The sequence below is a fragment of the Mycteria americana genome (genome assembly GCF_035582795.1).
Source record: "Mycteria americana isolate JAX WOST 10 ecotype Jacksonville Zoo and Gardens chromosome W unlocalized genomic scaffold, USCA_MyAme_1.0 Scaffold_33, whole genome shotgun sequence".
NCBI classification, from domain to species: Eukaryota; Metazoa; Chordata; class Aves; order Ciconiiformes; family Ciconiidae; genus Mycteria; species Mycteria americana.
In genome coordinates this window covers 281,579-295,286 of record NW_027445439.1, presented here as the reverse complement: position 1 = coordinate 295,286, position 13,708 = coordinate 281,579, and positions in this window count along the sequence as shown.

Below are 13,708 nucleotides of genomic sequence, written 5' to 3'. Positions count from 1 at the left end.
GCATATAAAGCCGGGGGAAGAAGAAGGAAGGGGGGGGATGTTTGGAGTGATGGCATTTGTCTTCCCAAGTAACCATTATGCATGATGGAGCCCTGCTTTCCTGGAGATGGCTGAACACCTGCCTGCCGATGGGAAGGAGTGAATGAATTCTTTGTTTTGCTTTGCTTGTGTGCGGCTTTTGCTTTCCCTATTAAACTGTCTTTATCTCAACCCACAAGTTTTCTCACTTTAACTCTTCCGATTCTCTCCCCCATCCCATCAGGGAGGAGTGAGTGAGCAGCTGTATGGTGCTTAGTTGCTGGCTGGGGTTAAACCACGACATCAAGGAGTTTGAGCTTTTCTCCCCTCTTTCAACAAATGCTTTTGCATTGTGCTTTTGAGAGTTTGCATTTATAGAGTTCTGTAGCATGTTGACTAGAGTATAGAAGTACAGCCAAGTGGCTCACAGGCCCTACTCTAACAAAGAATAGTCTTTTTCAGGTAGGAGCCTCTGGATTTTTTTTTGGTAGAGGAATAAACAGAAGTCTATTCTAAATTAATAATATTAATTAATTAATATTCTAAATTAATACTATGCCATAAGAATGGCCTCTGAAGAGACAGATTTGTAATATAGCTAAAACCTCACTAATTTAGGATAGAAATACTGTCATTTTTTATTAGCTTTCAAATGCCTTTAAAGAGTCTCCCTTTCTTCTATAATAATAACTTTGATTTTTGTTACAAAAGGTTTATGCAATTTTTTCTCACCTAGGTGTCTGTCCTCTGATAATTTTGTTAATTTATTACAATCAATCCATATGTATTGAAATGTTGTAAAATGAAAGGTATTATCTTTATAAATTAAGGATTCTGGTTGTACCTGTGAAATAGGGCACTACCATGTAGAGTAGTAGCTTGAAAGAGTACCTACAAGATATAGTAAGTAATAGCTGTTGCAGAAATAACCAGAATACAATTTAGATTGTCAGAACAGAAACAGTTTATTACTATAGGAGAGAACACAGAGCGGCCAAGTGACAGCCTCCATTGACTCTGTCCAAATGAGGGAGGTAGAGAGTTTATATACCTTTAGGTTATACAACCCGTTCTTGACCAAAACTGTGTCAGATAAGCAGGATATGATAAATAACAGCAACTGAAATCCTTCAGATAAAAGGATGCACTGACTAGAGGCTCATTACAACAACTACTTTGTTGATTAAATCATGCTGACTGGCAAGACCATTAGCTGCAAATGTTTCTTAACTAGTGAGGCCTGTAAATGCAATGTAAGGACTAATGCTATCTTTATACACATAAAAAAGAAGTAAACAGATATGCCCTCACCGAGGAAGGCAGTGTTGGTAAAACTGTTACTGCAGGGAAGCTAAAGGAGTTATCAGCCTCCACTTCCCATTGTTCTGTTACATCGTTGGCTATTAGGGTACTCCTATTGGTTCTACAGCAGCATTGTTTTCCTTGGCTCCTCCAAGGCAGGAAAGAAAGCACAATGTCGGCTAGCAGCAACCAAGAGCATGCCTGTGCTTTGTATATGTGTCCTTCTATCATACAGCTTCATGCTGAGAGGCTGCTCCTCTTCTGTGAGGCATGCCCCTCCCCACCTGACCTGTTGAGAGCTGTAGGCCCTAATGTAAAGGAGGAGAGAAGGAAGAGTCTCAGTCCCATTGAGGATTGCTCTTGTACTAGTCAGCTGCATAGCTCTTATGACCACATTTCAAGAGATGTGGGAATGTTGGAAAAAGGACCACAAAAGCGATCTGGGGCTGAAAAATAATCCTGAAAAATTACTGGTTTAGGGGTTCCATCTATTCAGCTTGTAGAAGAGCAAATTGAGCTGTGATTCCTTGCATAGGGGCACTGGCACGTGGAGAGGATGATGTAAGGCTCTTTGACCTTGCTGACAAAGGCATAAGGAAGAGGATGGTCATTTAAAATCTTCAAGTAATACATTGTTTCCAGTGAATTAGGGCCATTAAATACTATTTTATCAATGGAAGTGCTTGTGCATGATAACCTTAATGTGAGGTTCACTCTTTAGTATACTTTGTAAGAAGTTTCTGAGCCTTTAGGGGTTATGTTTGGGGCAGGGAAAAGGGATCTGGGTGCTGGTCACTTCCAACCTTCCAACTCCATTGAAGGAGAGATTTGCCTGCATTGTTTACGGTAACTTCTGCACTAAAGCAATTGAAACAGCAATAAAACTTCCTACTTCAAATGCTTCTCCAGGTGAGAGGGGATATTTTTTCCTCCATGGTATGCAGCTTGATATCTGGTGTGGGTTGCTCCCTGCTTTCTCTGTGGCTTTAGGTGAGCTAGAGCTAGAAATGGGCTAGTTAATGAGTTGAGCTGAGGTGCTGCAGACTTTCTCAGCAGCTGTAAGGGCTTAAGGCAGCCCTGCTGAGCTGTACATGCAAATCAGGTTAATGTGCATATAACTATATAGTTAACCTCCTTACAATTCATTGCAAGATGCATTTACTTGATTTGCACAGACATCTGAGGCCAATAGACTGGTGCAATTACATAGTTATGCAGTTTTTTGCATTTGCTGTATTTTTAAGTTCAAACATGTTAACATGTACTGTCTGTGATGTGATTTGGGTTATTTTGTTAGGGGAGAGACATAAAACAAACTTGTCAAAGTGCACGTAGGAAGCTTTCTACTGTAGCATGTTTTCCTGCATGGGCTGATAGTGACTAAAGCAAGCTGCATACGTACCCTTTCCTGAGCAACAGGATCCGATTTGACGCATTTGTTGCTCTTGCTGTTGGCGAGTGGCTAGGATCCTGCACCATCCTCTTCTATTGGGGGAAAGAATAGCTAGTTTCCTGCCTGCATCAGCTGCGCCTACCTGAAAAAAACAGCTCATCCCGCACCCCTTTTCTCGGTGTGTTAGAGGCTGGAGAGAGAATGCTGGTCACGTGGAGGGAGGCGGGGTAAGAGAGGAGTAGGCAGGAGCAGGCTCTGCTGGTGATTGCCAGAGTAGGAGGAGAAAGAAGATGGTGGAGTTGGAGATAGCAGCAGTTGAAGGACAGGCTTGTTTCCTAGGCTTCCTGTCGTTATTTGTGCTGTCAATTTCACTGGTGTCGTAATTGCTGTCCTGCGTGCTGAGGTAGTCCGCACGGAATCAAGTCAAGGTATAAGGCGGCTGCTCTTTTTAGGGCTGAACGAGATAGGGGGAGGATTAGACTAGGAATAAGATGTACGGGGGGGGGGGGGGGGGGAAATCCCTGTCGGTTAAAAGTGTATTTGTTCCTGAGGAAGGGTAGCGCTCATTTGGAGTAACAGTAGGAGATTCTGGATGGCTGCATGTAGGATCGTGTGTATTGTGCTGGGGGTATATTATAATCTGTGATGTGTATAAACTGTGTAACGTTGTAGGAGTATGCTCTTTGCTTCACAGGATTTCTTTTCAGTTAAGGATGCTGCAACTGAAAAAAAAATGAGGCAATGGCAGCCATTAGCATCAGGAGTGCAGTGCTGGGGCAGGTACTTGGTGTGTGAATCATGCACCAATGAGAACATGGGAATGGACGACAGTAGGTTGTAACACTCTGAGTGTGTATGAGAGAAATTTGCATCTGCTTTTTAAGCTGCAGTGAAAGATCTAAAGATATATTAATGCCCTAGGTCCAGCTGCAAATAGTGGCTTCAACAAATAACTGTGTGCACTGGGTTATTTAAATAATATTGAGAGATGCATGGAATATTACTGTACAGAACTATTTATACTCTACCATAATTTTTTTTTTAATCCCTTCTCTGATTAAAAGGAGAAATGGAGGTCAAGAGGAAACTAATTGCTGTGCAAGCAGAACATGGTTGCAACAGGACAGGGAGTGAAGACGTGTCCTGACGGGGTCCTACTAGACTGCTGGCTTGTGGGAGGGGCTCAAGGGAGAGGAGACCTTCCCACCCCTATTTGTAAGCTTCCCTTAATCTTTGAGCAGGGAGAGGGAGCTAATCAGCTGTTAGTATCAAATACTAATTTTAGGAAAGGGAGACCTCTTGATTCTTCCTGGAGGAGCATCTGTATAGGTTCTGGTGCAATTAGGGTGTGGATTGCTTAAGTTATCTTCCTGGTTGGTGCAGCCATAAATATTTTACCTTTTTTTTCTGGGAAGTTTAGTCTTAACAGAAGCCATTTACTGCAGCTTGTTTCACTATCACATGTAGAGCTGCATTTGGAAAGAGACTGAGGACTTGAGCCTGGGATGAAAGAATTTTTTTTTTTCTTTCCCTTTTTGTGGCCTTATTGGGCTGTAGAATTATAGTTTATCTTAGCATGCCCCATGGATCTAACTGTTATAGTAACTAAGAAACTAAAGTAGAAAGGCTGGAAGGCATCGATTTTTCCCAAACTCTGCATATGATTAAGGGTGAGCTAATGTGGGTGCGGGGCAGATCAGATATGTAGCATTAATTCTTATCTTTACTATGCATTACCTTATGTCAGGTGATAAGAATACATCTATATGACAAGGATTTTGATTATTCTATTTAAACATGGCTCACAGGCTCCCAACCAACTTGCTCCCTAAAATATTCCAGTCACAATGGTTTAAATTCTACTGCATTGCATTCAAAATCTGAACTGACTGTCCTTATCTCTGCAGCCTGTACCTGTCATACTTCCAGAAACGGATGTGTAACATATTTTTTTACAAATGCTGAAAATAGCAAAGAATGTTTATTTTCTAGGTATTACAATTGTGATATGCAACTAATAAAAAATGAGGTGCATGTTTACCTTTTGAGTCAAAAAAGGCCCCCAAAAAAGCCCACCACTGTGAGTGCCCAGAAGTCTGCTTACCTATCATTTTTAATTGCAGTAATTTCTAATGGTGCATGTAGCTCTTTCATCCAGCTAGTTCAAAACAGATTTTATATTTTTCCATTTGTTTCAGCTTTTTCTCAAATTCTTAATTTAAGATAGGATATTATAAGATTTTCAATAATTAACTATGTAAGAATTCAAGATTGTGTGCCTGTGTAGTTCAAATCTTGTTCTTGTTAGTTCTATGGAACCACAGTCTAAATAGAAGAAGAAACAGTTGTTTCTTCTGTTTAAAGGAAACAACTGTCTCTCTTAAAAACTATTCCTTACTACTTGCAAGTGACTGCCACCACTTCTAAAGGACAGTTACTGAGTGATTCTGCTCTGTCAGTGTATTTCTGTATATTTACACTGAAAAGTTAAGTCTCCAGTAAGTATTAATGCAAGACTGTGGAGAAAACTGTACAAAAGCAGTAAATCCAGCATTCTAATACATTCCGAGAAGGATTTTATGTATGTCTAATGAGTGAAATGCAAACCGATTTGTTTGGATGAAGAAAAGCAGCCTATGTTCGGGGGGGGGGGGGGGGGCGGGGTGGAGAATGTAATTTGGTTGTGGTGGGGTTGGGGGAGGTTTGTGGTGGTTTGTTTTTGTTTGTTTTTTGTTTTTCTGGTTTGGGGGGGGGGTGGGTTGTGTTTTGTTGGGGTTTTTGTGTTTTGTTGGGGTTTTTGTGTTTTGTTGGGGTTTTTTTAAGAGGTTTATGAGCTTCAAAGCTCATTTTACCAAGTAATGGGTGACTGAGGCTAGATGTATAATATGAATCCTATAATTCATGGTCTAGGTTTATTGGACCTTTTTAGATGTAGTTCAGTGATACGCTTATCTTATATTCATCGTCCTCAATTAAAATACCAGTATTATTTTTCTGACTATTCTGTCTTCTAAAAGATACAAGGCCAGCCAATTATAAGGCTATTAAAGATGGTGTTCATAGATTGTCCTTTCGGTTAAAAAAAAATGAAAGAATGCCAGGGAAAGTAGATTTAGTACAGCTAGTTATCAAGAAAAGATAGCTGTGGTATATTGGAGGGGAGAGATGTCCTGTTTAGAATTACTCTTTCAGTTTTATATTTACTTTAATATGGTATCCATAGGTCCTTTTGTTATAGAATAGAATATTTCAGTTGGAAGGGACCTACAATGATCATCTAGTCCAACTGCCTGACCACTTCAGGGCTGACCAAAAGTTACAGCATGTTATTAAGGGCATTGTCCAAAGGCCTCTTAAACACTGACAGGGATGGGGCATCAACCACCTCTCTAGGAAGCCTGTTCCAGTGTTTGACCACCCTCTCGGTAAAGAAATGCTTCCTAATGTCCAGTCTGAACCTCCCCTGGCACAGCTTTGAACCATTCCCACGCATCCTGTCATTGGATACCAGGGAGAAGAGATCAGCACCTCCATCTCCACTTTCCCTCCTCAGGAAGCTGTAGAGAGCAATGAGGTTGCCCCCCAGCCTCCTTTTCTCCAAACTAGCCAAACCCAGTGTCCTCAGCCTCTCCTCATAGGACATTCCTTCCAGCCCTTTCACCAGCTTTGTTGCCCTCCTCTGGACGCATTCGAGTACCTTCACATCCTTCTTAAATTGTGGGGCCCAGAAATGCACACAGTATTCAAGGTGAGGCCACACCAACGCTGATTACAGCGGGGTAATCATCTCTTTTGACTGGCTGCTTATGCTGTGTTGGATGCACCCCAGGATGCGGTTTGCCCTCTTGGCTGCCAGGGCACACTGCTGACTCATATTGCGCCTGCTGTCAACCAGCACCCCCAGATGCCTTTCTGCAGGGCTGCTCTCCAGCCACTCCTCTCCCAATCTATACGTGTGTCCGGTGTTACTGCGTCTCAAGTGCAGAATCCGGCATTTGGTCTTGTTAAATTTCATCCCATTGATGATTGCCCAATGCTCCAATCTATTTAGATCCCTCTGCAAGGGCTCTTGTCTCTCGAGAGAGTCAACAGCATCTCCCTGTTTAGGATCATCAGCAAACTCGATGTTATCTCCAAATGTGTAGTTAGAAGTTTGACATTCCTTATATCTTTGGCAAGAATGGGAGCACTCTTCACATTTTCTTGTTTTGTAGCTGTCCCAATGTATATTTAGATAATAGGAAGTAATGCTTTGGAGGAGATTCTGTGATGCTGAATGTGATGGAGTAGTGATGCCAGAGGTGAAAATTCTGGTGTAGTCAATTGTGCCCTTCCTCGCTCTTCCAGGATGGATAAAGTGGATATGGATTTTCTGAGGTAAATATGAAAGTCTTGTTCGTTGTGTGTGGATATTAAAAATCCGTAATTCTTTTAATTAAGAGAAATCTTGCTGCTAATTTCTAGGCTAAGCTTTTTGAGGATCTAACCAAGGTACAGCTGTTAAGAGCATGATTTATCTGAATGGATTTTAATGGAACAAGGGGTTGACTTTTTCTTTGTTAGTTTAAGCCATAGACTTACAATATTTATTATTCTTAAATTAAGAAAAATCAAGCTATAAAAGCCTGCAACATGAGAATTATGTTTGCCTATGAAATGTTCTTACAAATGTTATTACAAGTAGCGCTTATTAGTACTGGAGTGGAGATGAAAGGCATGAGTGTGGGGGGGAATAGAATCTTCTCTCTCCTTCTTCTCTCTCCTTCTTCTCTCTCCTTCTTCTCTCTCCTTCTTCTCTCTCCTTCTTCTCTCTCCTTCTTCTCTCTCCTTCTTCTCTCTCCTTCTTCTCTCTCCCTGTACTTAACATATGGCCATTTGTAGTGCTTTAGTTGGTTTTAGGTTGTGGGGTGTTTGTTGTTTTTTTTTTTTTTTAATGGCAAATACTTTATTTCACATATTTGCTGATGGCAAAATAAGGGTGATAGATAGTAAAACCAAAAATATCAGATAGCAGAAGTAATATGTATTCATTGTCATGTTGCTGCATAAATCTGAGGGCAGAATTAGAATCTAAACCAAATTATCACCTTTTAAAAAAATGTTTCTAGATTGTTTTTGGAGTCCTTCAGGCTGACAAAATCAAAACAGAGGCTAAAACTTATCTCTCATCTTTGTGCCTAGGTATTGCAGGCCATTTTTTCCTTTGTACGTGAATAGCTCTACTGACTGTAATGATTTTTGATTCTCACTAGACTGCACATGAGAATTGCAACCCCCCCACCAGGTGTCCCTGATAGTTTAATGTATGTTGCCAGTAGGCAGTGCAGCATAATTGAGGCATAGCTTCCTACAAGATTATATCAGCGTAGATATGTCAAACTCGTGATGTTGTAGTACCAAACTTTAAATGTGGTTTTCTTATTGCAGTAGAAGCTGAAAATTTCTACTTGATAGGAGATCTAGCAAGTTATTCTCTGATCATTTCTCTCCGATGTAGGGGGGCTGCTACTACTACCACCACCATTAATAAAGTTAGAATCCTGCCCTTGCTGCTTAAGGAGCCGGGTTACCTTAAACTAGTTCATTTTACTATTGTTATAGGGTCATGTCCTACAAGGTATGTTCTAGTGCTTTCTCATTGGAGGAATTTTCCATGGTCTAAGTCTGTATAAGCAAGCATTGCTGATAGTCAGTGGGGTTACTAGCTTCCTTTCTGAAGTATACAAAAGCAATGCGATAGAAGTATTTAAAACAATGCATAGTCTAGATAAGATAGACCAGGAACTTCCCTTTCTGCTATCTTGTAGTGAAAGTTGCACAGTGTTGCACAGTGCCTTAGGTGCACAGTGCCTTAGGTGCCTTAGCCTTTGTACTGCAACTCTGCAGCTCTGTAACCTTTCATCCAAGCTGCCATGACGGTGGTTTCCAGAGCTTCTGGGGCAATATTTGTTTCTTGTTTTTCTCGTGGTGTTGTTCCCAGGGCTTTGCACCTGAAAACCTCGACACTGTTGTTGTACCAGGTTCTCATAGGAAGTGATTGCCACCAGTGCAAGAATCACCCCTTTCCTCCATTTTCCTACCCTTTGATTGTAGCTTTTGGTTTACATTAGGCGTCCCAATAATATGTCTGCACAAAGCTTAGCAACCAATCAGCCTGCAGCACCTGCCTCCTATCAAAGCGTGCTCCAATCAGTGCTAATAGCATCATAAACCGGAACAGTGATTAGGCAGTCTGAACAGGTCCTGATGCAACTGATATTGTTACCATGGGAAAAGTATTTGGGGGGGGGGGGGAATCAGGGAAGGATGCTCATCTGGGGACCCGCCCTGTAGCGGTCCTGACTGGAAGACCATTGTACCTTGAGGAGTTAGTGATCCACATAACAGTTAACCTGAGTAGTTGCAGGCCTGTGCTGTGCTATGTTGCACGTCTACCTTGGCCTTCAAGCCTGTGTTGTGCTGCACAAATCCTTTGGCCGCAGGATAAACTCAGCCAGGTCATTGTAACAGAGGAGCCTGCAGGCAGCTCCCGCTTGGTAACGGTGAGTACGCTACCTGCGTGGCCTTGCTTTTATCTAACAGTGCAGCAGGAAGTTCTCATGAGAACATCGTTTCTGTTTGACAGTAAAAATGATGAATAGAGTTGTTTCCTTGTAAGAAAAATCCTATAATAGTTCAAATGACCAAAATGGGGCAACCCTTGCTATGGACGGGATCTGTGTGGCGTATTGCATATGGATAGGAAGACCGTTCAATGCTGTACCACTGAAGGTTCCCAGCATCTGAAGGGATGTAAGATTATCTATACTATTCTCTTTTTCTTTATAGTGTTAGCTCTAATAAATAGCGTTTTAAATGATACCTTAGAGAATCTGAGTGCCTTTCTTACTGGGATCATAATGGACTAGTACCTCCTGGTGCAAAACATCCCCCCATTGCTTCTCTTCCCAGCTGGCCACTGGGGAGTTTTCCCTTTCCCTTTTCTCTCTCTCCATTTTTTTAATTTGTACCCAAAGTAACTTTCACCATTAGAGTGAGCATACACCATCCATTACAGACCCCGCTAATAAATCTTTGTATATGTGAACCTGTTTCAGGCACCCTTTGTACAAGAACTTGTTGGAGAATGCAAACAGTTGAGTGCTGACTGTAGTGGTGCTGATCTCCAGTGCGTGTAAAGGTGGGTGTTTGAGAAGTGTGTAAGTGTTGTTGTGGCCTTGTTTCAGAAGGGCAGAGCTTGAGCAGAGGGAGAACCCTGGCTGCCCTCCCAGATGTGCTAGAGGGAGAAAAGACATGGGGGCTTTGGAGCTCCTGGTTGGGGAGCATGGGGGCCAACCCCTGGGATCCCACAGATCGTCTTTCCAGGGTAACGATCCCAGGAGGAGTAGGTGAGGTTTTTGCTTAGTGCTGTTCTATGTACTGCCCAGATAAGCTTCAGGAGTGTGAGGCAGGTCTCTGGCTCTGGCTCTTCTGGCTGTTGTTCTTGCAAGAGGTCCAAGCCCAGGCTGTTGCTGAGCAGTGTGTGGAGTGGCGGCTGCAGAGGTGATGGTACCACCGAGTGTCATGGGCAGGTGGCATGGGTGAAACAGAAGCCAGGAAATTTTACTTGAGTCACTTTACTGCCAACTAACACAGACCTCCGATCACTGATTTGAGTACTGAGAAAAAAAGAACACAAACAATTAGACAAACACTTACATAAATATCTACCCTCCTCCCTCCCCAGTCTCAACTTCCTTTATTTTTACCACGGGGCACACTCAGTCCTTCCAATTTTCTCCAACAAGGAGATGGGTGATGTGATAGCAGTTAGCAGAATGGTTCCTTCCAGTCCATTCCTTTAGGAACCCTGTTCCAGCATGGTGTCAGCCACAGGCTGCAGATCCCTCAGGAGTGCACCCACTTTGGCATGGAGTTGTTGTCCCCCCTCCATTTGCAAATGAATATGTGCGTTCCTCTGTGTGTGTGTGTGCACACGTGCTGCGCGCGTATGCATATGAGGGAACTTGAGATGGCTGTCACAGCAGTGTTTAGAAGACTGACAAATCATGCCAGTTTTAAACTTTAAACTTTACTAAATTCATTCATTAATAGCACACTTCTTGCTAATGGCTAATTCTTACACGTTATTAATCATCATCACTACATATGCAAGACTGTCTGTGTTTAGCACTTATATCCTAAATTAGCTGTGAGTATACAATACCATGGAGCTGATGCCTTATAGGTAGCACTGATGGCTATGGTTCTTGGTGGCTCTTAGTCCCTGAGGTCAAGGTGATCAGGCTTGAGAGATCGTTGATGAGAGAAGTTGGAACTGAAGTGGGCTTGTCTTCTTTCTTCTCCGATTTTCCTTGCTTATGCCTGATGTTTTTATGCTACTGCCCCTGCCCAAAAAGGGAGGGGGGATCTCCTCTGTTCCCAGTGCTGCTTATATTGGTTTTTGTTTTGCCAGTCATCCTTCCTGTGCATTCAGGAGGATGGCCTGCCCTGCCTGTTTGCTTATCTTCTCTGTCTGGCAACTTTTGTTACTGTCCTACCTGTAACTACACCCATCTTTGCCCCTTTGGATGTCACATTGCTCACATGCTTATGTAAAATTGTATCTGGCTATGCCATTACAGTGTTACAAAATACCGTTAATATTGTTGTTAGTTACAATATTTTAGTACACTTATATTCAGGTTCAAGGTTCAAAGCAAGTTATTATTAATTATATCCTGATTAGTGCATTTATTATTTCTAGGCGTCACAAGCCTCTGTTTTGGTTACAATTCCCCTCCTTGATGGGATGGAAATTCTCCATTCTTATCACCATGAGTTTGAATCCAGAATGCTGTACTCTCCCTGCTGGCTCAAAGCTAGCTACTGTTACAGCTTGGTAGAGTTTTTCTTCTTAGGGCATAGTATTGTCCTGTTCTAGTCTTGCATCATGGTTTTCTTGCAAGACCTTTATAGGCCCTTTGCTGCTCCCAGCATGCATATAACACTTGGATTGTTCATCACACACTACAATCCATACCACAACTTAAAAAAAAAGACAGCCAATTAGTACACAAATAATAATTAAGGGGTGCAATAACACATATATGGTTCCTGTTCCTGTATTTGACCATCCTGTAAAAATATCATACCAGTGATGTACAGTAAGGGTTTCTGCATCATTTCCAGGTGTGACAGTTGTTGATTCTCTAAGGTAATAGAAAGTTTCTCTGCTTGGTGCCTATTCATTAACTCTTTAGCAGATATTCCCCTGCAGCCCATGGAAGAGACCACACTGGAGCAGGTATTCACACTGTAGCCCGTGGAGGACCCCATGCCAGAGCAGTTGTATATTTCCTGAGGGAATTGCAGTCCATGGAGAAACCAAGCTGGAGCCAGTTTTTCCTGACAGGAGCTGCAGCCCCTGAAGAACCCATGCTGAAGCAGATATTTTCCTAAAAGACTACAGCCCGTGGAGAAGGCCCACGCTGGAGCAGTGGAAAAGTATGAGGAGGAAGGAGCATCAGAGAGAAACTGTTATGAACCGACCATAACCCCCTATCCCCCAGCCCCCTGCGCTGCTCGGGGGTGGGGGGTAAAGGAGATGGGAGTAAAAGAGTGAAGTTGAACCTGGGAAAAACATGCACCAATATATGCTGGGGGCCACCCAGCTGGAAAGCAGCATGCCAGAAAAGGACCTGGGGGTCCTGGTGGACACCAGGTTGAACATGAGCCAGCAATGTGCCCTTGCTGCAAAGAAGGCTAATGGTATCCTGGGCTGCATTAGACAAAGTATTGCCAGCAGGTCAAGGGAGGTGATCCTTCCCCTCTACTCAGCACTGGTGAGGCCACACCTGGAGTCCTGTGTCTAGTTCTGGGCTCCTTAGTACAAGAAGAGAGACATGGACATACTGGAGAGAGTCCAACGAATGGCCATGAAGATAATTAAGGGACTGGAGCATGTCTCCTATGAGGAAAGGCTGAGAGAGCTGGGACTGCTTAGCCTAGAGAAGAGAAGGCTCAGGGGATCTCATCAATGTCTATAAATACCTGAAGGGAGGGTGCAAAGAAGACAGAGCCAGGCTCTTGTCAGTGGTGCCCAGTGACAGGACAAGAGACAATGGGCACAAACTGAAACACAGGAGGATCCATCTGAACATCAGGAAACACTTTTTTCCTGTGAGAGTGCCTGAGCACTGGAACAAGTTGCCCAGGGAGGCTGTGGGGTCTCCCTCCTTGGAGATATTCAAAAGCTGTCTGGACGCGGTCCTGGGCAGTCTGCTCTAGGTGGCCCTGCTTGAGCAGGAGGGGTTGTACAAGATGATCTCCAGAGGTCCCTTCCAACCTCAACCATTCTGTGATTCTGTGAACTCTTTAGCTTCTTTTTGTATTTGATGTGAATTCTTAATGAGTTTTTTTCAAAGATTTCAAACCAACCCCAGGTTGATATTTTCCAGGTGATATAATTCTGGTTATACCATAGTTGCTGCATGGTATGGGTAGATATTGTACACTTTTCACATGTTCATTAGGGATGAAACATTGTCCATACATTTTTTGTACAGGGAGGCTCTACAGGCAGCTTCTCACCAACATACATACATCTATTTCCAGCACCATATATCCTAGAATCATTAGCTGCTGGTTAATGGCAATTGATACAGTTATCAATATCCATAGGGATGGAATGGATTACTTTTGTGCTATCTATAGAAGACAAAAATAACAAAAGATTGTCATAGCTGTCTTAGTTACTCAAGCTGGAACATCTCCCTGCATAGGAGTTCCTGGCGATGTTACTTAAGGGTCTACTCAGTGGCATTTTTGTTTCCCTATTTTATTCAATTCATTTGCTACTCTTCTTAAAGAACTCTTCACTGGTCATCCATTGGAGCTTGTTATCCATCAGCATTTGTTATCTGTTGGTTCTATCTCTTCTCTATAACAAACAGCCCAGCTTTATACTTTGATTTACATTAAGATTACATAGATTTTTACCATTTTTTTCTTCTT